Source organism: Castor canadensis, chromosome 11 (assembly GCF_047511655.1).
Source record: "Castor canadensis chromosome 11, mCasCan1.hap1v2, whole genome shotgun sequence".
Taxonomy (NCBI): Eukaryota; Metazoa; Chordata; class Mammalia; order Rodentia; family Castoridae; genus Castor; species Castor canadensis.
In genome coordinates, this window is record NC_133396.1 from 55347288 (window position 1) to 55373483 (window position 26196).

Consider the following 26196-nt stretch of genomic DNA (forward strand, 5'->3'; position numbering starts at 1 on the left):
TAAATGATATATAGAAAAGATTAATAGCAAAGAAATTGTGTGACAGACAGCATAAGGTTGAATGGGAATTGTTAAAGATTTTGCACACCTGTATACATCAAAATTTGAAGGGATAGGAGATTAGGGAGAAGTATGTGCATACAGAACAAGATCCATCCCTTCAGATATGGGAGGAGTACTGGCGGGGGAGAGGGACGGTCAGAACTGCTTCTCTGAAACTTTTTGGGAAGGTAAGGGTAGGGCCATTGTGAGACAAGAAGGAAGTACTATTAAGGGAAATTCCCCCAACCCCCTTAGTTGTGTATGATGAGGAGTCATTGAAACACAAAGGGTAGGCTTGATTATGCTGTAGTGATAAATCTTATTTTCCACTTCCACTGTGATCTGCTGGAAATCTGTTGTCCTTTCTCATCCTTATTCAAAATAGATAGGACAGCCACCATCACTAACAGCAAAAGAACACTCCAGTGGGTCTGGAAAGGAGAATTAAATGGTAGCCCAGAGTGGCTCATGTCATTCCACTCACGTCTTCTTGGCTGTACTGACTACACAGTCCCACTCCACCATGGGAGACCTAGGAAATATGATTCTACTATATTCCAAGAAGATAAGAGAACAGGAAATACTCAAGGAGCAGCATCAATGACCAACATAGTTGCCAGGTTGTGTTTAGAGAAAAAGACTAGGAGTTTATGAGGCCAATAGGAGAAGGGGACCAGGAACTAGAGAAAAGGTTAGATCAAGAAGAATTAACCTAGAAGGTAACACACACGCACAGGAAATTAATGTGAGTCAACTCCCTGTATAGCTATCCATATCTCAATTAGCAAAACCCTTGTTCCTTCCTATTATTGCTTATACTCTCTCTTCAACAAAATTAGAGATAAGGGCAAAATAGTTTCTGCCAGGTATCGAGGGGGTGTGGGGGTGAGGGGGAGAGGGAGGGGGCAGGATGGGTGGTAAGGGAAGGGGGAGAAATGACACAAACATTGTGTGCACATATGAATACAAAAAAAAGAAAAGACTAGGAGTTTACACAGCCAAAGTCCCCCCTAATCTATTACCACAGCAAAGTGTTCTCATATTTAAATTAAAACTTTTCTGCAGTTGTTTTATTGCATAGGAAGCCAGTGGTATGTCCACTACTTCAAATTGGTTAGTGGATGTCTCAGAAGTCATAAAACAAAACAAAACAACAAAAAAACCACTCAAAGCTGAGTATGGTGGTGAATGCCTATAACGCCAGCCCTTGGGAGATTGAGGTGGGTAGATTGCGAGTTTGAGGCCAGCCTGGGCTACATGGCAAGATCTCATCTCAAAAAGCAAACACAAAATATCAAAAAGTCCACACATACACTCAAATTAGAGGCAGGAGAATAGTGAGACCGTATCTAAAAAACTAAACACAAATAAAAGGACTAGAAGCATGGCAAAGTGGTAGAGCACTTGCCTAGCATGCATGAGGCCTTGGGTTCAACCCCTAGTGCTGGGAGATTAAAAGAAAAGCTATGTTACCTCATCTGAATACAGTTAAGTCACATAATGCAGTCTTTGGGTCAAACATTTGTCAGTTCCTGCCCAGTTCAGGGCAGAGAATACAGATTTTGTTATTTGAAGGAAATATAGCAGTTACCTTGTAAGAAAAAGATATTGTTGGAAGTTATGCTATAGTTCTTTGGAAAATATAATCTGCCACATTTTGGGTCAAATGTCTATCCCTGGCCCCATAGCTTTTGTCAGGGAAACTGGGTCACATACTAGAATATGGTTGTAATCATCCACCCCTAGAGATGTAGATAGCTTCAAAAACTGAAGTGTGGGGTGAGTATTTACATTGAATAGCCTCTTTGTAATGGGACATCCTTGAAGTGCTGAGCAAATATCCCATGGAACAGCATCTGCTCTTTAGGTTTATCCCAGGACCCTGCAGATGACAGTGAATGTGATATGCTAACAGTGGATTCTGTGGGATCAACACTAAAATATTCCCTATAACAGGGGAATGATTTAACACTGTGAAGGTGTCCTCTTCTTTCTTTTACTTCTACTCTTTATCCCCACCCCAACCCCCAGGCCAAAGAGTACTCCATCATCTACTATGCCCTTAGGGAAAAAGGAGATTTGTCCCCCAATCCTCCTGCATTGGGGACAAAACTCGGGGCGTATTAAATAAGAGAAAGTAAGATATAAGGTACATTGGAGAGTCTGAGGACAGAATGGACTTCTGCCCAGCTTCCTGCCTAGACCTCAGAGAAGTCAATTCCTGAAGAATGTCCCATGCCAATACAGGACAGTTTTGGAGGCAGAGAAATGGAAGTAAGGCAAGACGACATAGAGAAAGAGTCCCTTACTCATCCCAGGCTGCCAGTACCCAGGTCCCCAAAAGACAAGTGACCTGGCTGGGAATTTGAAAGGTATCTCCAAAGATCAGGTATCTCAAACTTTACAACAGAGAGGACCAGCATTATGAAGACAAGTACCAGTTTGCACACTTAAGTTAGTCATAACATCTGAAGCTGCCCTACCCACATATTGAGGTCTACTCTTTCAGCAGCAAGTGTCAAACCTTTTTGACTCAGGACCTTAAAAATTACTAAGGACACCAATGAACTTTTGGTTATTTAGCACATACCTGTATGCATTTATTATACTCAAAAATAAAATGTAGAACATATAAATTTTATTTATTAAAACCACAACCAGATGGAAGGAATAAGTCTGGTGTTCTATTACACAGAAGGGTATTTATAGTCAACAGTATTGTACTGCATAATTCAAAATAGCAGAGAGGATCTTGAATGCTCTCATCACAAAGAAGTGATGTTTGAGATGATGAAGAATCTAAATATCCTTTAATCAATACACAATGTATAAATGTATACACCATACTTATTATAATGTATTATAATATAATACATAAATATAGTATATATAATATATAAAATATAATTATTTATTATAATGTATTATAAATACATTATATAAGTATAATATATAATGTATTTATAAATGTATAAGTGAAACACCATACTGAATCCCATAAAGATATACAACTGTGATCTGTCAATAAAAGATAAATAAATGAACAAAATGTACTTATTAACTCCACAATAATAAAAGATAAATAAATGAACAAAATGTACTCATTAACTCCACAATAATAAATCTCATGATGTGTTACCATGAATAACATATTTTTCTGAGAAGTAATGACATGTTCAAAAACAAATTAGTGAGAAAGGTGAAGTTATTTCACATTTTCGCAAAATTCTTCAATATCTGGCTTACTAGAAGATGATGAAATTCTGCAGTTAACCTTCTTCAATATCACAGATTGCATGGTCCTGAGGGGCAGTGTGGTGACTATGGAAGTACGAAAAAGAGGAGGAAGAACAAAAGGAGAGAAGGGAGAAGAGGAGAGGAGGAAGAGGACCAAGTGGATGAGCAGCAGCAAAGGGGAAAAACAGCTTCAACAGAGGAAACGGAGAAGCAGCCACCCCTTCCCTTGGATGCTGGCCAGCCTGACTGGAGGGCTAGAAGCTTTTGTTTTCTAGTAATTTGGAAATTAATATTATAATGGACTGGACTTAATTGTTAAGCAAGAGAAGTTGCCAAATGACTTCTTGTTCTGGAAGAACATAAAAAGCAGGGATAGGAGGAAGGAAAAAAGTTTACTGAGGGCACCCTAGGTTTACATGCTTGACATAACAATTATGGAGATAAACAAGCCTGGGTTGGGACCTATGCAAAACAGCCCAGATTAATGAAAAGGGAGCATTGTGCTAAAGGTTTAGTGGAGAAGCATAAAATTGTAGGGACGAGAAACTGTCTGACTTTCTTGATAGACTCCAAGAGGACATGGCTTTTATAAATCAAAACCAGAAAGTCTTCAAGAGAAAACAAGATAGGATGGAAAGGAGAAAAGGTGATGCTTGGACATCTGATTCTTTGTCCTACATCATCCTGGTCCCCATCTTGTGCCCCCCACCCCACTTCCTGAGAACAGACTCCAACCATACACTAGCCACCAGCGTGGGGGTATGACTTAGACCAGACCAAACTAAAACTTAGAGAGAAAATGTCTTCCTTGTTGGGAACTGAAGCTTAATTAATGCTATAAATTTAAGGCTACTCATATCCTTTTCTCAGACAACATGGAGAAAGACTGAAGGCAACCAAAGGGCATAATGATGACAGCTAACATCCATTTGATGTTTACTGTGCATTAGGCACCATTCCACAGCATTCTGCATGCATTAATTAACCAAATCCTCACAAAGTCCCTTAACGGTATCAATTATTGTGTGATCCATTATTAAGGAGTTTGGCCTCATCCTAAGAAGAAGGAGCCATTGAGGGGCTATGGGAAGCACAGGTTAAATTCAAGTTTATGCTGTGCCAGACGGATCATTAGTATTCTACTGTAGAGCATGAATTTGGTGAAATTGACATTGAAGGCAATGCCACTGATAAGGAGCATGGTGGTATTCTATCAAGACATCTACCAAATCAGAGTTTTTTGCCTGTTCTTAAAATTTTACTTGCAGAGAGCAATACAGTGGTCATTTAAGGATTCTGAATTATTTTCTCATTGTTTCAAATGGATGATCAAAGCTAGGCATGGTGGTATACACCTGTAACTCCAGCACTCAGTGGGTTGAAGCATAAGGATTGTGAGTTCAAAGCCAGATTGAGCTACACAGTGAGGCCCTGTCTCAAAAAGCAACAACAAAAAATGGATGATCATATTGGATGATATATATCATTATTTACTTTAATATAGACAAATAATTTGAAAGTAAATTATATTCGTTACAATATCCCCCTTATCTTACATCTGTGATTATCCTAGTGCATATTTTGTTTACAAATCTGGAGTATGTGTGTGATGTGAAGTAACTACTTAAATAAATCAATTATGATATCAGTAGGTGCCAGGACTGTCTGATTTTCAGGCCAGCCTGGCGTAAATACAAGACCCTATTTTTAAAATAACAACAGCAAAAAGAGCTAGGGGCATTGGCTCAAGTGGAAGAGTACTTATCTAGCAAGTGCAAAGTCCTGAGTTAAAACTCCAGTATTGATGAAAAAAGGAAACATTTATTATTGTCTAGGTCCATGAAGAATGCTAGTAAACTCAGCTGAAACCCATGGAAGACTCTTTCAATTAAGAGTTGAAGGAAGGATAAAAGAGAAGGAGAGACTAAGTTGAAGACACAATCTGAATCTGAATGTCCAGCCCTTAATGACCCAGACAACTCCATTTCATGGCACAACTCAAGTTGGCTTATGCTAACCAATAGGGAAGATTTCAAAGGAAGAAAGGCCAAACAGAGAAGAGGGCCTGCCTTTCTGTTTAGAAAACACCACCAGCCTGCTCTCATTTATCTGACCTTGTGAATAAGCATCCCCAAGTGTATGTGTTGAGGCAGGAGGGGTAGAGGGTATATGGAAAGGTGAGTGTAGACAGTCCTGGTGAAATTGAGCTGATCGGCTCTTCTCTCCCCAACATATCCCTACCCTTTCTTCTTCTCTACACATGTGAAGAAAAGGTGCCCATGTGATTCATTCAAATTTTAACCTCTTTAATAGTTCCACTACCCTAGAGCTGGGACTGTATCCTGGAATTTGGTCAACCAAGACAGACACCATTCTCTTTGAACTTAGTTTGAGTATAAGGGGAAGAGACAGTCTAAAAAAGGAGCTATGAGATTCCTCATCCCTTGGAGGCCAGACATTCCCCCAATTTTCCTGGGCTCAACTCAAATCTACTGTCAACCATGGGACACTGCTGTGCCTGGGATGGGAAGTTAGTGAAGTCCAGAGAAATCCTTCATGGGATGCCTCTGACTCAGGTCTCCTCTGATTGTCATGAGGGCCAATGATGTGAACAGTTCATCTCTCACTACTATAGTTGTTGATTTTGCTGTCAGAATCTGATAAAACAGATGAACCAAAGACAGTAGAAATTAGGTTGCCTCCAGGCCAAACGTTATTCTCTCTTCTGTTTCTCCACAGAAATTAAGGTCAGCTTCAACTCCAAATTAGCTCGCTAGACAGGATTGTACAATATGCCAACAAAGCAGCCCCTTCAATTTGAAATGTCATTCTATGAAGTTTCACATTTGTTGATCCCATTAAAAAAGACAAGATCTTCCTGGTTTCATATTTTTCAGGGTGCTAGTCAACACATGTAGGTTTTCTACATAATCTATCACTTGGGAGAAATTTCTCTACAAAGGACAAAAGGACAAGACGTAGGCTACTTTCTATCTGGAGACCTTACATTTAAACTCATCTTGCTTCAGTCTACCTGCCTGTAAAATAGGGGTTACTACAGTCATAGTTTTTGTGACAATAAAGTAGCTCAATACATATGAAGCACTTAAAACAGCACTTAGCACAGAGTAATTTCAATGAAAGAAGCAATCATGACTTAACTCCATATAATGGCTGTGTCTGGGAGATGAGATAAGGAGGACCACAATTCTAGGCTAGCCTAGGTAAAAAATTAGTGAGATGCCATTTCAACAAACAAGCCATGCATGGTGGTTCACACCTGTAATCCCAGTTACACAGAAGGCAAAGGTAGGAGCATCACAATCTGGGGGTGGGCCCAGACAAAAAGTGTGAGACCATAAGCAAAAAATAACTAAAAGCAAAATGTGCTGGGGTTGTGGCTCAGGCGGTAGAGTTTCTGCCTAGCGAGCATGGGGCCTGAGTTGAAACCCTTGTAATAACCAAAATCTGGAAAAACTCCAAATGTTTACTCAGCCTTGGGTGAACAGATAAGTAAAAACATACAATGGCATGCTACTCAGTAATAGAAACAAATGGACTCTTGATACACACCATAACATGAATGAATCTCAAAATAATTACGCTGAATGAGAGAAGCCAGAACTAAGCACACAGTGCTTGAACCCATTTATATAAAAATTACACAAAATGTCCTCAATCTAGAGAGACAGAAAATAGGGAGCAACTAGGAGAGGCAAAAGGCAGATATTAACACAAGGAACTTTCAAGTGAGGACTATGTTCTCTATCTTGATTACACTGGTCATTTCCCAGGTATATAAACATGTCAAAAATCTATCAAACCATATAATCTAAACATGGGAATATGCTAATGTTAACCATTCCTAAGTGAAAGTATTAAAAATACATTTGCTCTCTAATTCCTCTTTGGTGGATCTAAGGGTGTGAACATCCTGCATCCTATGAGACAGCTCCGGTCCACAGAGCAAGCACTCACTCTCTACAGGCCCTGCTCCCCCTCCTCAACTCCTGTCTCCTCTACTTCTGACCCCTCTCAGGCTTCCTCAGCCCTGTGCTATAGCAGCCAAGGCAGGCACCTCTTCCTGAGGCCTATGAACCCTGCCTCTTTGGCAAGAAGTCTTCCTTATAACCCATATTTTCCCCAAAGGCAGACATTATGGTAAAATGTTTAAGAACTTAGACTTGGGAATCAGCTTGCCTGCAGTGTCAGCAGTATTGGGCAGGAACTTAATCTCTCCACCTTTCTCCATCTGTAAATTGGATATAGTAACAACACTCCTTATCAGGTCGTTGATAATAATGAAATAGTTTTAACAGTGCTGAGAACCAGGCCAAGCATAGGTAAGCACTCATTAAATGCTGTCTATAGAGAGACTCTAGGTAAGTTATATGTCTGCTTATTTTTCAAAGAATAGGACATGGAAATAGTCTTATTCTTTTCTTACTTATTTTACTGGAAAAGTTATCCAAATGTTGTTTTAAGAGTTGTCTACAAAAGCATCGATTGTTCAACAAAGTCCATGAACCTGCTAATTTCCTGAGCAGGTCAATTCCACCTGTGGAAATCAAGTCCTGGCTGACCACTGCACCCACAGCGCTCCAACGCTGCCTTGAGTGTGTTTTCTCTGCTCACACAAAGTTCCCCATCTCTCAGATATGAGAGAGATGCTCTCTGGGAGAGTAGATTTCTACTCACAGCTCTGTGAACACTACAACTCAGTTAGCACTGCCTGAAGTCCACAGCCTCTATCCCATGTGCCCTCCTGAAGTCTCCACAGACTGTCCCCACTGTTGCTTCATCACTACAGGTCATGAAGTAGGGGGAGTTAAGGAGGCAGAAATCCCCACATTATCTTTTTAGTCTGTTTTAGTCAGAGTTCTCCAGAGAAACAAAACTCCCTCCGTTGCTGTCTGCCAGCTGAACGCCTTGGAAGGTTGGTGGTATAGTTTGGAGGCCTGAGAGCTGCAGAGCCAATGGTGTTGACTCCAGTCAGGATCTGAGGCCTAAACACCAGGCATGCAGAGCATGGAAGATCAATATCCCATCTTGTGTGGTTAGGCAGAGATAATTCAACCTTCTTGCACATTTTCTGTTCAGGATCTCAGCCCACACTGGGAAGGGCAATCTGCTTTGTATAGTCAAATGCTAATTTCTTCTGGAAACACCCAGAAATAATATTTCTTCTGGAAACACCCAGAAAAAAATGTCTTTTTTTTTTTTTTTGGTGTTACTGGGGCTTTGAACTTGTACCATGCCTAGCATGAGTGAAGCCCTGGGTTCAATTCTCAGTACAGAGAAAGAGGAGAGAGAGAGAGAGAGAGAGAGAGAGAGAGAGAGAGAGAGAGAGAGAGAGAGAGAGAGAGAGAGAGAGAGAAGAGAGAGAGAGAGAGAGAGAGAGAGAGAGAGAGAGAGAGGGAGGAAGGAGAGAAAGAAAGAAAGAAGGAGAGAAAGAAAGAAAGACCTCTTCTCAAGTGTTGGTGATGCCTTCTCTGATCTGCCCCCCCACTTCAAAACCAGGACAGCCTAAGACAAAGGAGTCAAAAGTATATTATTATTATTATTATTATTATTATTATTATTATTATAAGTATGAGTGTTGTCTTTACCTGGAGCTATAAACAGGATTTATTGTAACACATGCTTCTCATTACCTTTTTTCTTTGAAAACTTAAGTATTTAATATCATAATATATAATGTTACATACTTTAAAAAGGAGTGGGGTAGGGGTGGGGATGAGTCAGTTCTCCCATTACGTTGGCCCTATATAAGAAAGAACTTCCCAAAAGACAATTCTCTACCCTGGCTCTGCCAAGGCTTGGGCCCTATCCCCAGGTGCTACTTCAGTTTATTGGGTCAGGGCCTGGTAGTGATCATGTTCTTTGTCAATGTTGGTGATTGAACACAGGGCCTCAAGCATGCTAAGCACATGTGCTCCACCCCCAGCCCCTGTTGATACTTTGAAATATCCCCAAATGATTTAAGGTGCAGTTGCATTGAGAACCCCTGGAACAGAGAGCAGCATTTTCAAGGTGTGTCCATCTCCAACCCCTTGGACGCTCCTCCCCCAGTAGACACTGATCCACTGTATCCTGGAAATAATTTGTCTCACCTTGACCAGTTCAAAGGTGAACACAATTTTTCAGACTTTTGTTAATATATATATTAATTCAATTCACTTGTATATTCACAAATGAACATATATTGCACAAATTTATAAGCCTAGTACTACCAGGAAGACTGGCTCCCTGGGCCTCTAAGCAGTGTAATTTCCTCCAAGCTCATGGGGACCATATCTAAGAACCAAAGTTCACCCCAACCCCCAACATTCCCACAATTGTAAAAAGAAAGAGCCAAGAAGGTATATGTTTTCTGCAGCATTTCTTATTCTGCCCACCCATGTCCTAGGGTAGAAAATGTGCAGTTATACTCTACAGATTATTATAATTAAATAGTATGTGGAACTCATTTTTAGAAATAGGTTCATGAAGTCTTCATAGCATATTTCTACAAGACAAGTGTATGTGAAAAGCAAGCAAGGATTGTTATTGTTCACCATGTTTAATTAAGTAAGTATTTCTTTCATCCTTCTGGGAATTAAACATTGAACAGTGAATAAACACAGGGATATTTGCCCATATTAATTTCTAGTTTACTGCCTTCATTCAAAAGCAGGGTAGAAACCAAGAGCTGTCTATGATCTGGAGTAATTATGTGTTAAGCAAAGTAATTGAAGGTCTACCCTTCATACCTCCTGTAGAAGTGTCCCCTTGATATTTTTTCTCTCACTGTATCCTTGAAGAACTCCTTCCCCCTCAACAAAAAGCATCTTGAAGCATGCCACTGGCTTGTCCCTTCAGAGGGACAGAAAAGAGAACTGAAGCTGGCTTGCTGGGAGGAGGAAATGTCCTGGCTTACGTCAGTGTGTATGCCAGACCTAGGGCTCAAACAATGTCATCAGAATCTGCTTTCTCTTCTCCATCTCTCACCTCCACTTCCATTGTCTTAGTTCCATTTTCAGACGACTCTTTTCCTCAATGAACCAAGGAGGCTGGATGACCTCTGCTCTTCATCCTCCTAGGTTCAAATCCAATAGGAAACAGAAAGCCCTTTCTTACCCCAGTAGTCAAACCAAAGTTCAGGTCTGACTCTACAGTCTTGATGAGATCACATGCACATCACACATTGATAACTACGACCAGAACATGGAATGATGTGTGCCCGGGTCAAGTCACCATGCTTGTACAGAGTTGGGGAATGAGACCTATTGAGCAAGTAGGCTAGGCAGTTAGCTAAAAATAGAAGCTAGGACAGAAGGGACTCTAGAAAACTCCATTATGACCTACTTGTGACCTTAAAGGGCAGAAAGAAGGAAAAGCAGGGAGGACTACAATGAGGACACTATGAGGACTGGTGGGAATTTCAAATCCCCATGACTTAAAGGACACCACCAATCAAACATTGTGAGCACAGTCAATCAGAATCTGGTTCTTTCTGCACACCTAATTAGCATAGAGATTGTGCGATGCTCTTGAGTAAATGAATAAAAACCCTACCCCAAGTCACTTCACCTGCAACCTGTGCAGGGCTCATCCCTAACTCGTGTAGATGCTTTGTCCTTTCTCTCTCTCTCTCTTTTTTTTTTTGTTTTGGTTTGCTGGTACTTAATTTATTTTTTTATTCATTTATTCACATGTGCATACATTGTTTGGGCCATTTCTCCCCCCTGCTCCCCCCTCCCACCCTCTCCCCCATCCCCCCTCGCTTCCAGGCAGAACCTGTTCTTCCCTTATCTCTAATTTTGCTGAAGAGAAGACATAAGCATAATAAGAAAGACAAAGCGCTTTTTGCTAGTTAAGGGTAACTATACAGAGAGATTCCTAGCATTGTTTCCATGTACAAATGTGTTACAACCCAAGTTGATTCATCTCTGACTGATCTTTACACTGGTTCCTGATCCCCTTCTCATGCTGACCTCTGTCACTTTAAGGTTTCTGTATTAGTTCCTCTGGACTGGGGACATCAAATGCTTTCATGTTTTGGATTTTCTACCTATCCCCATACCACCCGTATGTGCTCTCCCCTTGTCATGTGACCCAAGTCCAACAACGTTGTTGTATTTGTCCCAGATCTAAAGTCCGCATATGAGGGAGACCATACGATTTTTGGTCTTCTGAGCCTGGCTAACCTCGCTCAGAATGATGTTCTCTAGTTCCATCCATTTACTTGCAAATGATAAGATTTCATTCTTCTTCATGGCTGAGTAAAATTCCATTGTGTATAAATACCATTTTCTTGATCTATTCGTCAGTAGAGGGGCATCTTGGGTATAAAAAGCACATTTTCTTGGTCCATTTGTCAGTAGAGGGGCATCTTGGTTGTTTCCATGACTTGGCTATTATGAATAGCACTGCAATAAACATGGGTGTGCAGGTGTGAATAGCACTGCAATAAACATGGGTGTGCAGGTGCCTCTTGAGTAACCTGAGTCAAATTCCTTTGGGTATATCCCCAGGAGTGCTATTGCTGGATTATATGGCAGATCTATGTTTAGATTTTTGAGAAGCCTCCAAATTTTTTCCAGAGTGGTTGCATTAGCTTACATTCCCACCAGCAGTGTACAAGGGTTCCTTTTTCCCCACATCTTCACCAACACCTGTTGTTGGTGGTATTTTTGATGATGGCTATTCTAACAGGGGTGAGGTGGAATCTTAGTGTGGTTTTAATTTGCATTTCCTTTATTGCTAGAGATGGTGAGCATTTTTTCATGTGCTTTTTGACCATTTGAATTTCTTCTTTTGAAAAAGTTCTGTTTAGTTCACTTGCCCATTTCTTTATTGGTTCATTGATTTTGGGAGAATTTAGTTTCTTAAGTTCCCTGTATATTCTGGTTATCAGTCCTTTGTCTGATGTATAGCTGGCAAATATTTTCTCCTATTCTGTGGGTGGTCTCTTAAGTTTAGAGACCATTTCTTTTGTTGTGCAGAAGCTTTTTAATTTTATGAAATCTCATTTGTCCATCTCTTAGTTGCTAGTCTGCTGGGGTTCTATTGAGGAAGACCTTGCCTATACCTTATTTCCAGAGTGTTTCCTGCTCCTTCCTGTACTAACTTCAGAGTTATGGGTCTGATATTAAGGTCTTTGATCCATTTTGAGTTGATACTAGTACAGGGTGATAAACATAGATCTAGCTTCAGTTTCTTGCAGATGGATAACCACTTTTCCCAGCAACATTTGTTGAAGAGGCTGTCTTTTCTCCATCGTATATTTTTGGCACCTTTGTCAAAAATAAGGTGGGTATAGTTGTGTGGATTCATATCCGGGTCCTCTATTCTGTTCCACTGGTCTTCATGTCTGTTTTTGTGCCAGTACCATGCTGTTTTTATTGCTATTGCTTTGTAATATAGTTTGAAGTCGGGTATTGTGATACCTCCAGCATTGCTCTTTTTGCTGAGTATTGCCTTGGCTATTCATGGTCTCTTGTGCTTCCAAATGAACTTTAGGGTAGACTTTTCAATCTCTGAAAGTCATTGGGATTTTGATGGGAATTGCGTTAAACATGTAGATTGTTTTTGGTAGTATAGCCATTTTTACTATGTTGAGTCTACCAATCCATAAGCAAGGGAGATCTTTCCATCTTCTGCAGTCTTCCACGATCTCTTTCTTCAGGGGTTTGTAGTTCTCCTTGTAGAGGTCATTCACATCCTTTGTTGAGTTTACTCCTAAGTATTTCATTTTTTTTTCAGGGTATTGTAAATGGAATTGTTTCCGTATGTTCTTTCTCAGTTTGTTTGTTGTTGGTGAATAGACAAGCTACTGATTTTTTTAAGTTGATTTTGTATCCTGCCATCTTGCTATAGCTGGTAGTTTTTGGGTAGAGTTTTCTGGGTCTTTAAGGTACAGGATCATATTGTCTGCAAATAGGGATATTTTGAAAGTTTCTTTACTAATTTGTATTCCTTTTATTTCTTCTTCTTGCCTAATTGCTCTGGCTAGGAATTTCAGTACTATGTTGAATAGGAGAGGGGATAGTGGGCACCCTTGTCTCATTCCTGATTTTAGGGGAAGTGGTTTCAGTTTTTCACCATTAAGTATGATGTTGGCTGTAGGTCTGTCATATATAGCCTTTATAATGTTGAGGTACTTTACTTCTATTCCTCATTTTCTTAGAGCTTTTATCATGAAATGGTGTTGGATCTTGTCAAAGGTTTTTTCTGCATCTATTAAGATGATCAAGTGGTTTTCGTCTTTGCTTCTACTAATGTGCTGTATTATAGATTTGCATATATTGAACCACCCCTGCATCCCTGGGATGAAGCCGACTTGGTCATGGTGGATGATCTTTCTGATGTGTTGTTGGATTCGTTTGTCATTATTTTATTGAGGATTTTTGCATTGATGTTCATTAAAGAAATTGGCCTATAGTTCTCCTTTTTGGAGGTGTCTTTGTCTGGTTTTGGGATGAGAGTAATATTGGTTTCATAAAATGAGTTAGGCAGTGTTCCTTCCTTTCGTATTTCATGGAACAGTTTAAGGAAGATTACTGTTAGTTCTTCTTTAAAGGTCAGATAGAATTCAGCAGAGAATCCATCAGGTCCTGGACTTTTCTTTTTTGGGAGACTCTTGATTGCTGCTTCAATTTCATTTTGTGTTACAGAACTATTTAGGTGATTAATATCCTCTTGGTTCAGTTTTGGATGGTTGTAAGTATCTAGAAATCTGTCCATTTCTTCAAGATTTTCAAATTTATTAGAATATAGGTTCTCAAAGTAGTCTCTGATGATTTCCTGGATTTTCATGGTGTTTGTTGTTATCTCCCCTTTGCATTTCTGATTTTACTGATTTGAGTATTTTCTTTCCTCATTTTAGTCAGGTTTGCCAGAGGTCTGTCAATCTTACTTATTTTTTCAAAGAACCAACTTTTTGTTTCATTGATTCTTTGTATTTTTTGTTTGTTTATTTGTATTTCATTGATTTCAGCCCTTATTTTTATTATTTCTCTCCTTCTGCTTGTTTTGTGATTTGCTTGTTCTTGTTTTTCTAGGAGTTTGAAAAGTAGCATTAGGTCATTGATTTGAGATCTTTCTGACCTTTTAATATATGCACTCATGGCTATAAACTTTCCTCTTAGGACTGCCTTTGCTGTGTTCCATAGGTTCTGGTAAGTCATGTTTTCATTTTCATTAACTTCCAGGAGCCTTTTAATTTCCTCTTTTCTTTCATTAAGACCCATTGATCATTGAGCAATGTGTTGTTCAGCTTCCAACTGTTTGCATGTTTTTTACTGTTGCTTTTGTTGTTGATTTCTAGTTTTAATGCAATGTGATCAGATAGAGTGCATGGGGTTATTTCTATTTTCTTATATTTGCTGAGACTTGCTTTGTGCCCTATGATACGATTAATTTTGGTGAAGGTTCCATGAGCTGCTGAGAAGAATGTATATTGTGCAGAAGTTGGATGAAATATTCTGTAGATATCAGCTAGGTCTATTTGATCTATGGTATGATTCAGTTCTAGAATTTCTTTATTGATTTTTTGTTTGGATGACCTATCTATTGGTGATAAGGGGGTGTTAAAGTCTCCTGCTACCACTGTGTTGGAGTCTATGTATGTTTTTAGGTCCTTCAGAGTATGCTTGATGAACTTGGGTGCATTGACGTTGATTGTGTATAGGTTGATAATTGTTATTTCCTTTTGGTGTATTTCCCCTTTTATTAGTATGGAATGTCCTTCTTTATCTTGTTTGATCAATGTAAGTTTGACGTCTACTTTGTCCAAGATAAGTATTGCTACCCCTGCTTGTTTTCGGGGGCCATTGGCTTGGTAGATCTTCTTCCAGCTTTTCACCCTCAGGCAGTGTTTGTTTCTGTCAATGAGATGGGTCTCCTATAAGCAACAGATTGTTGGATCTTCCTTTTTAATCCAGTTTGCCAAATGGTGTCTTTTGATGGGGGAATTAAGTCCACTAGCATTCAGTGTTAGTATTGATAGGTATGAGGTGATTCCTGTCATTTAGCTGTCTTTGTTGTTTAAGGGTTTGATTGTATGTCCTTTCTCTTAATAAACTTCTCATATATACGTTCACCTGTTGTTGTCCATGGACTGCATTCTTCATGTTCATTAGACAAAGAATTCAGTATGAATCAGGAATCTTTTAGAAGAACTTAAAAAGCTGTGGCTCAGCCAGCACAGCAGACCCCCATCCCACAAGAAGATTCAAGTTTCACTAGTGCAAGTACTAGTACTTGGGCCTAGAAGGAGGCCAAGAGAGTGAAGGTATTTTTCCAAAAAAATAAACAAAAAAGATTAATAACTACTAGAAGAATATATGAATTGGGGTTTTACAGTAAAACACATTCTGAATCTTCATCATGAGACTGAGGCTACTTTATAGCTTCTTCACCTTGAGTCTTTACCACCCAAAAGATTTGATAGTTGCTAATATAAAGTAAGGGTCAGCAGACTTTTTCTGTAAACAGTCAGATAATAAATGTTTTAATCTTTGGGGCCATATATTTTCTGCATAGTTACAACCATTTTGGTGCAAAAAAAGACATAGACAGTTTATAAATAAATTGACATGGCTGTGTTCTAGTAGGATTGTATTTGCAATAACAGGCAGTGGGTTGAATTTGGAGATGTTAGTCAGGAGAGCTTAAGTGTGTTAAGGAGCCAAAGGAATATTTCACCTTCTCCAATCCCCCCACCCTCCAGCTTAACCTTACCACACATTCTCTATTCTCATCAGTCTTGTATAATTAGAAACAGAAATTTCCATAAGACAAAGGGACTGATCAGGGATTGTATTCTGGTAAATATATACTAAAAGGCAGTAGATAATAGTATTAGTAGGTAGTGAAGTTACATTTTCCATGATCACAAAACTCAGACTAAAAAAATTGTAAGAGCTGTAGATTGAGAGACTTTACAAAGGGATAATTGCCAAAGTATATCTGAAACAGAACTCAGACTTACAATCTGCAGTAGCTAGTCTAGGAGGTCAAACAATAACTGCTATATTAATAGGCCCCAAATGGCCAGAACTTGATTCGTAATGACAAACTCTCTAGTTTTTGCCCCACTTCCAATTTAGGACCAGATGGAGAAGACCAGACAAGCTCTCCCAACTAATCACATAGTGAGGCTAGGTTAGGGATAGTCTGGGACTGATCTCCCTATTGGCTTAAGGGCTTCACCCCCTAGCTCACAGGTGAGAGGATCCAGGTGATGATGCAATGTCTCCCCAACTCCAAGCTCAAGGTAGTATAAAAATGACCTACAAAGAGATCCCAGCCCTTCTTCCCCTTCTTCTTCTTCTTCCCTTTCCTCATCTGGCAGAACTGGTAACTCCCCTTCCCTCAAGAAAGCTATCTTACCTCACCCCATCCATGTGCTCTGATTGGATTTTTCCATTTGGAGCACAAAAGCCAAGATCATCTGATCACAGACTGATCACCAGCACCATTAAAAATAGGATGGTCACTTCTGAATGAACCTGCCTCCTACTTCCCCATGCCAACAATCTCCAATCAGGGCGCACTTAAAGCCTTCCTTCTCTTCTCCTTTAAATCTTCCCCAGTCCTCTGCTTGCCTTTCAGTCTGGACCCAAAACACAAGTGACAGTATCAGACTCCTTGATTATAACCAAACATTGAATAAATAGCCTTTATTTGTTCTTATTTGAATGCCCTTTGTTTAGTTCTATGTTATTTTCTATTTCTAAACTAAAGTTTCCTCAAGATGATCTCTATTACCAGTTGAATCGTGCAAAATTCACACACTGAAGTCCTGATTCCTAGTGTCTCAAATGGTGTCTGTATTATTGAGATAGGGCCATTAAGGAAACGTTAACATGAAACCTTTTGGGTGGATTTGAAACCAATCTGACAGGTACCATTATAAGAAGAGAAAATTTTGACATATACAGAGACACCAGAGGTGTGTGGACAAAGGAAAGACTGTGTAAAGACACAGCGAGAAGATGGCCATCTTGCAAGCCAAAGAGAGGCCTCAGAAAAAACTAAACCTGATGACACTTTGACCTTGGATTTCTAGACTCTAGAATATGAGGATGCAAATGTCCATTGTTTAAGCCAGCCAATCTGTGGTAATTCTGCCACATAATCTCTTGTTCTAAATCCTCTGTTATCAATCTGTCCATCCTTGGTCCATCTCTCCCTCCTAAGACAAGGAACTACATTTCTTATCATGGAGTAAAATTCACAAGAGATTTTTTTTGGAAGGGAGAAATGAAAGGGATGCTGTTATAGGTAGGGCTGTTAAATTTTACAAATACAGGATACCAGTTAAATGTGAAGGTAGAATTTTTGTATAAGTATGTCTCATTTTTAGCAATACTTGGGACATATACTAAAAATTTATTATTTATCTGATATTCGAATTTAAGGGACACCCTAAGTCTTTTCTGGTCATTTATCCTGGGGGACATTGAGGGAAGTGGGCAGAGGCAATACCTTTGCAGAATGTCTCCAAGAACTCCCCTTTGTGGTTCTGGTAGACATGCTTTGGAAGTATTGGGTCTGGGGACCTAAAGGACAGATGTGTGAGTCAGTATGCCGTCCCCCATGGAGAGCACTATGAGCCCTGCACCCTGAGAAGGAGATACATGGCCTCATAAATCTGCCATGGGGCTAATAGATAGGATGCTCTCAAGGTTGTTTCCCCCCACCAAGGGGCAAACAGACCAGCTCATCAAAGAGAGCCTGCATGTGTGAATCCACAGCCAATGGAAAGAACCCACCTAACCCTTACCCAAACCCAGAATTAAAGTGTCCATAAAAAGCCCCAGTCTTCACCTCAGCGGGGTGCCACCCATTTCCAAGCTCTGTTGCACTGCTGTACCTGCAGCTCTTTCTTTCTCTAATAAATTCTACTTTGTATGTTGACCTTGTCCCATGAGTCAATCCACTGCCTCATGAGCCAATTCTTTGACTTGTGAAGGCAAGAACTCTTGACATCAGCTCACAACATTTCTGGCAACCATGAAGGGATACATCTTCTGGACCAAGGTTGGTATGACTGAGCACCAAACCAGCAGGAGTTTGCCTAGGGTGTGACTGTGAGCCTCCTGTGTCCTGCTGGATTCTCCCTCTGGGGGAAACTCCCTGCTGAGGACTATCCAGAAGCAGACTTCCCTGTGTCACTCTCTGTCTCTCTGATCCTGTCTTCCTGAGGGACTTTCCCATCATGGTATTGGACCAACAGTTCCTAGCCAACTGTGGCCTCATGGCGATTCTGGCTCTTGGGGTGCTCTCTTTTCCCGTCTTGTGATCCAAGACCCAGACCGGAGTTGATTCAGTATGCATTATGCTACGTTGGAGGAGGCCTGTTTGTTTTCAGCACCTGGCATTCTTCTTCCCCCACCTTTAGTACCCTCTTCTGCTGGAGCCAGTGACCCGATATTTGTAGAAAACTCCAAAAGTCTGTGGCTGAAAGGGAAAAGTCATTGGACCAACTATTCAACTAGCCATGTCTGTACACTACAAACAGGACCTCACTAAAAAGAGAGAAAAAGATAAAAACACTATGACCTCATCACAGCTCTCAGGGAGTGCTCCACCCAACAGGGACCTATATCCCAAGTTTGCTACCATTGTGAACAGGAGGGGCACTTCCACAGGGAATACCAAAAGGGGGACAGCCAGGGAGACAGCCCCGGAACCTTGCCTTCTCTCCAAAGGTAACCATTAGAGGTTTAAGTTCCCCTGTCTCCAGGTGGAAGGCTGGGTGCCTCCTCCTATGGATTGATGGGTTCTGAGGCCTTCTGTCTAGGCTCCACTTCTTAACATCAATGTTGAGGAGCCTCAGTAGCCACAACAGTAGACAAGCAAAAGGTCATCTTCCTCCTAGACAGTGGAACTTATTTCTCTGTCTTACCATTCTCTCGTGGTCCCCGGTCCAATAACAAGGTTATCATTTGGGGCATATCTGGCCAGCCCCTAGAGCACTATTTTACTTGGTCTCTGGCCTGCTCTTGGGGAGACCTCCACTTCTGTCATTCTTTTCTCATTGTCCCTTAGACTCCAGTGCTCCTGCTGGGATGGGATTTACTATCTCAACTAAAGGGTCAAATTCTACTCCTCCCCGAGGACAATTTCTTTGCCTGCTTGTTCAGAAACAAGTAGATCCCACAGTTTGGACTGATGGAATGACTGTAAGGTGAGCAAAAACCACCCTCCTGATTCAAATAAAACTCAAAGATCCCTCACAGTTTCCACATCAAAAGCAGTCTCCCCTCAAGCCTGAGGAATGATGAGGCCTCTTACCTAACATAAATTCCTTAAAATAACAATGGCTGCTAATCAGTTGCTCCAGCCCTTACAATTCTCCTATTCTTGATGTCCGGAAAGGACCAGATAGAGACTTGTTCAAGATCTCCAGCTCATTAATGAAGCAGTCATTCCCCTCTACCCAATTGTTCTCAATCCCTATATTCTATTGGCTCAAATATCCTCAAAAGCCCAATATTAATCTGTACTAGATTTAAAGGACTCTTTCTTTTACATTCCTCTGCACCCTGACAGTCAGCCTCTGTTTGCCTTTGAAGATCCCACTAACTCCTCACAACCGTGAGCTAGCCAATCCATGGTCCTTCTGAAACAACATGGAGCTGGGCTCCTTGGACACTACCTCTGGCTGGCCCACTTTTTATGCTCCTTTTAATGCTCCTATTTGGGCCTTGTATAATAAATGCTCTCTCCAAATTCATATCTCAACAGGTCCAATGGCTCAAATTCCAGTTCTTATTCAAGGAGTACTCACCTCTGCCTATGCATGAGCCCTCCATCCAGTTCTATTGGGGGCCTCTGAAGACAACACAGGTCAACCCCTGAGACAAGTACTACCACACCTATCCCCTGTTGCCCCATTGTCAGCAGGAATCAGACAGATGAGACATCACCCTTCTCCCCAACAGCATTTGGGTACTTGTCTCAGAGGGGGGACTTGTTGGGTCTGGGAACCTAAAGGACAAATAAATCAGTATCCCATCTCCCATGGAGAGCACTATGAGCCCTGCACCCTGAGAAGGAGATACATGGCCTCATAAATCTGTCATGGGGCTAATAGATAGGATGCTCTCAAGGTTGTTTCCCCTCACCAAGGGACAAACAGACCAGCTCATTGAAGAGAGCCTGCGCATGCAAACACATGCCAATGGAAAGAACCCACCTAACCCTTACCCTAATACAGAGTTAAAGCGTCCATAAAAAGCCCCAGCCTTCACCTGAGTGGGGAGCCACTGGTCTCTTGGCTCCACTGCACTGCTCTAGCTGTAGACTTTCCTTTCTCTAATAAATCCTACTTTGTGTGCTGACCTTGTTTTTCCATGAATCAGTCTGCTGCCTCACAAGCAAATTCTTTGGCCTGTGAAGGCAAGAACTCTTGACACAAACCCACAACAGAAGATATGTCCAGGGGTTGGTGTTTTGTGGCTCTGGTCTCTCACACTTTTCCATGAGCCTAGGCTATTCCATTCATGCCAGTCCTGTGTGCTGACAATCAGATACAGCCTTCTTGACCTTTGCTGCCCAGATCTTGCCAAACCTGTGCAAGTTCTAATTTCTACATAGAATATTTTTTATTTCTTTAACACTTGGAGTAGCACTGACCAAACACACACTGATTCACCCTGATTCATCTATTGAGTGGTAAGAAACAGTTTGCCAATTGAAGGCAATTGAATCACTTGAAATGTTTCTATGGTCTTTTTAGGATTCTTCCATTTTATTCTCTTCTCTAAAGGGTTGTAAGTTCCTGAATGACTTGTCTGTCATCCAGCCATCAGGAAAGAGACATCCAATGAACATCTGTCTTTTGTCTTCACTGAGGAAGAAAAAACCCTTTATAATCATGTATTGTCAACCATGAAGGCCTCCGGATATTACAGCCAACTGTACTGTGTCTTTCCCAGCCTAACTCAAAACTAGTCCTCTTTGCTTTTCAGTTCTCCTATAATTTTTGCTAAAAAGGACTGACTCCTTATTTAGGTCCATGAATTAATAAAAGCAGAAGAAAGGCATGGCACCTCTGTGTCAATCTTTACATCTGTCTTTGCTCTGGGTCATTCAATTTACAGCCACCTTGGAATCCAGGGACAGGACTAATTGACAACATTTTTATAGGAAGAGACAGAGGAAACTACTTCCAAGGAGGGAAACAGCAGAACTTATTCAGGATAGATGACTCACCAGGCAACAATGCCTTATTAATAACTTGCTATCCTGGCCCTGACTAGATTGCCCTCCTCAAGTGATGACAGTGATAATAACTTCTCAGGAACTCTCCCAAAAGGAGGACTGAAATAACTGATGAACCAGGCCTTTCTCTGGCCAGTACTGTTTAATAATTATGGCCACCATCACCCTCTGCACCAAATTCTTTCTCTACTTAAACCTAAAGCCCATGTTTGTATACCCTGAAGATGGGCTGACATGCTTACTTTGCCTCCTCCTGTGCTGTACACATGCCACATTAATAAACCACCCTTCTCTGAGTGTCACCATTACTTGTCTCTTTATTTGGAATGTTGGGCCAAGTGGCCAGATGTGGAATTCCCTGGAGTTCAGCCTTGGGACCTAAAACTCTATTTTTGAAGTGTGGTTCACTGTCCCCTACTCTTGGGCACTCAAATGTTTTCTTTTCAGTCATTGTCATCTCGTTCCTTCCCTGAATCTTCCTGAAAGAGTCAAGATTTCTGCAGCCATATCCAAGATGTTCTTTACTCCTCTACTTTGCTTCCCCAACTGTTCTCCCTCTCCTGGAAAGGCTCTTATCTCTTCTTTATAAGGAAATTAGCTCATGTATTTTAAAACAATCAAGTACAGCAATATAAATCTTCTCTCTCTGTCTCTCTCTCTCTCTCTCTTCTCCTTCTCCTTCTTCTTTTCTACTCCCCCGCTCCCATGCTTGGCTATTGCACTATTAGAAAATAAATATCATGGTTTTTACACCTATTGTCTCTGTTATGTGTTTAAAAACTATTCAGTCAATGGGATGCTTTAGGCTGTATCTACCCTTCCCTGAGGTATTAAATGTTGCTAACTCACTAAGTGGAAAGCAGTAGGTAACATTAAAACATATGAGAATTAAACAACACAATTTGTGTCTCAAAATGTATTCCCTACTTGTAAATGTTAGCACATATTATTAGTTTACATCACCAGAAAACTAGACCAGAAAGTACAAATGGAAAAAAGTCATTGGGGGGAGGAAGCTGGGGAAAAATGTGAAAAAGTAATAACCCAAGATTCCATAGAATGGTCTTTCTATCTGTGAAGAAAACTTCATTATGAGAACAGAGTGGACTTAGAGTTTGGGGAAAAAAATCTAATTAATGAAACTTTACTTTTAGCCTAAATTTTTCTTAAGTCACTAAAGCAAAAAGAGTGAGAAAAAAATTCCTTAAATGTTCAAGTAGTTTCAACATGCTACCTACAAAGGAACAAAAATGGGGCTGAATTCAGACTTCTCTTTTCTGTGACACTATGTCCCAGAAAGCATGGAACAACCTCTACAAAGATTTGAGGGAAAAATTTTACCCTAAAAGATTTTATCCACCCAGTTCTGTACTGGAGATAAGGATGTATGAGTCAATAGCATAGAGAGAGAATTTTGCCTTAGGTGAATAAGTTCATGCAAGGAGAGACTTTAAAGTGAGAAGACTAGAGGATGTGAGAGAGATGAATAAAAAGCACCAATATCCAAAGGACAGGCATAGAGAAAGTAGTCAAAGACAATGAAAGTGGCACTGGGGAAGGGCTTAGGGCAAGGAGGTATCCCTGGTAAGAGAAGGGGATCCTTGACTCAGCTACCCAATTATCTTCCAATTCCTAGGCTCATGAATTCAATGACAAAAAATTATTTGAGATGATTCACAAACGAGACCCCTTAGGTAAGTGGCTACCAAGATTTATTAGCAAAGCAGAGTGAAACAAAGACCAAAAAAATGAGAAAGCATGACCACCTCTGACATCCAGAGGGTGGGAGCTAGGGGCTCCAAAGGAAGTCCTCTTCCCAGGAGTATTTATATTATCCTGGGAGATTCCAGTTTGAAATTTTACCTAGACACCTGGTTATCTGTCTATCTTCAATCATTTTGCTAACTTCCTGTTTTGATGTGTCATTCAAACATGGAGACAATGGAATTAGGATGCTTTTATTATTACCTAAACACAAAGACAATGGTCTAGTAGGGTGGCCTCACAATTAAAGGGTCTTGTGACATGGATGTCTGCTTTCTGTGTCAAAGAATCACCTTCTATTTTCAGATCAAATTATCCATTTTAGGAAACTGTAACTCATATAACATCTAAAAGAAAGGAAGTGTAATGGAAGAAATGCATACATGCTTAAGTGATTAATTCAACTTTTGAGGTCCTAGTGATTTCTTTTTAATTGTAGCTCCTAAATCTGGCTTATTTTCTGATTGTTTTTGATTTCTTATTTCCCTTTCACCTTGCCCCATCTCTCTTGCCTCAAGAGGAAGTGGTCACAGAGGAGGGACAAAAACTAAAAAGAGTGCTGTTGTAAGTCAAAAGAATAAGATCTTTCCACATCCAGGAATTGGAAATCAACTGGGTTGAACAGACTCAAAAAGTTCAGTAAGAGAAAAGTTGAACACTGCATACTGGATTTGATGAAAAAGAGGTCACTTATCAAATTTAAATTCTAAGATGTTTGATTGTAATTTTATAAATATAATGAAGTAAAAGCATTTAACTGAGTAATAATACATTCATTTTTGGTAAATGGAATACATTTTCTTACAACATTCAAAATACATGAAATAATGCATTTCCTATCTATCTATCTATCTATCTATCCATCCATCCATTATTTGAGACAGGGTTTCATGTACCACAGGCTGGCCTTGAACTCACAATCTTCCTGCTTCAGCATCTCAAATTCTGGGACTACAGTATGCACCACCACACCCAGTTTACATATTTATTATTGCAAGTTATATCATATATACACAAAGAAGTACATAACATATATGTATAGTTTAAGAATGGTAAAAATGAAAACCTATAAGTTAGATTAAGAAATAAAACACTATAGTTATGCATAATGGTACGCACCTATAGTCCCAGCACTTGGGTGCTGAGGCATAGCTATTTCAAACAAAAAATCTAGTTATAAAAAATGTTATGCTCATAGAAGCAAATTCAAGTTTCTATGTTTAAAAATGGAAATTATTTAATCCGAGCATCATACACAAATTCAATACCTTCCTTAATATCTTTTGCAGTAGCTAGCTTCCAAGATAACATCCAATGATTCTTGTCCCCTGGTATTCACATCATTCCTTCTCCCACTGAAAAGGACACACCTCCATATCTCATAGGACTATTGCAGAAACAACGGTGTATGACTTCCAAGGCTACATCATAACAGATGTTGCAGCTTCTGTCTTGTTCTCCCTTCAATCACTTAATATGGAGAGGCAAGCTGTAGTGTGAGGAATGCACTCATGCACTCAATGGAGAGTTCCAGAAGCTGGGAAATCAAATCCTCCTGCCAATAGTCAGCAATGATCTCCCAGCAGTGTGAGTGTGCCGTCTTGAAGAGGCTTGTCCAAGCCCAGTCAAGCCTTCAAATGATGTAGGCCCCTCACAAGATCTTGCTTGTAACATCGTGGGAAACCTTAGGCAATAAGCACTCAGCTATGTTGCTCCTAAATTTCTGATCCGTGAGATTAAAGTGTTTATTGTTATTTCAAGCTACTAAGTTTAGAAATGATTTGTTACTTAGCAATAAATAACTAATAGCAATTATTGTTTTATTTTTCTTTTCACATCTGTACAATATAAAGAAAATATCAATTGTTTTCAGTAAAGCCTATAGAAACAACCCCCAAATCATCTTCTAAAATGGAGAGAAAGTATCTTATAAAGAAAAACAAAAACAAAAACTGGGATGCTGTGTTCAGCAGCCTCTACCCTCAGACAGCTGTCTTCATAGGTTCCTTTGTTGCTGTCTATGAGGACAAACGATGATGAACAAAAAAGGCCAGGATGGAGGTGGCACAAATTACTTGAAGGGTTTATAGGAAGTGAGTTGTCTTAAATTCACTGTATACAAAACATGAGCAGGACTGACACACTTGGAGACCCTAGGCATCAAAATGATAATAATGCCTCCCTATGGGCAAAAAAAAAGGAAACAAATAAAATTATGATATATTTAAGAAGCCCCTGACATCTCTATTTTTCCCTAATGCTTTCTTTGAAATGTCAATTATCAAATTCATCTTAAATCTCATTTTAGTGGTCCATTTTGTCCCTTTCCTCCTAATTGGTCTGCTTATTGTTTAATGTAGCAATGATAAAACACTCTTTACAGACACAAAGATTCATTTTCTAATGTGAACAGTTTTCATCACAGTAAGTCCGGTATCCCGGTTATTATGAAATCAATCATTTTACCTCCCAGCCACTGCTGTTTTCCTGAGGGGTTCTTGTTAGCCAAGCTGCCTTTGATAAGTTCTATTCTGTTAATAGTTCTTTGAAGCTTATCATAAGCATTTATTTTACATAGAAATTCTGTAGGCCCTGATAGATGACTAGACCAAGAATGGAGAGACAGAAGGGAGCTCTGTGCAGACATGCTGGCCTCATGCTAACCAAGTTTTCTATTGCCTTGGCACCCATACACCCTCACCATCCATGAATGCAAAGGGCCAAGATGTTTACCCTGATCGTGGAAAAGGACTCAGTAGGTGACAAATGCTACTTTCTGAACTCAGGCAAGGATCTTCACATTCTCGCTTTTTGAAGACAAGTTGTACATACAGGACAGAACGAGGAGGCTCTGAGCGTCCTGCATATTTACAAGGGCTTTGTTACATTTAAGAAGAACTGAATGGGGAATACCCCCATGGAAATCAAGGGACT

The 26196-nt window shown here is 40.1% G+C and overlaps 1 long non-coding RNA gene across 1 annotated transcript in view; it reads right to left on the reverse strand.

Annotated features, from left to right (window-relative positions):
* Positions 1-26196, reverse strand: part of LOC141413824 (uncharacterized) — a 152158-nt gene that overhangs the window by 124960 nt on the left and 1002 nt on the right. The gene's annotated exons all lie outside the window — the stretch shown is intronic.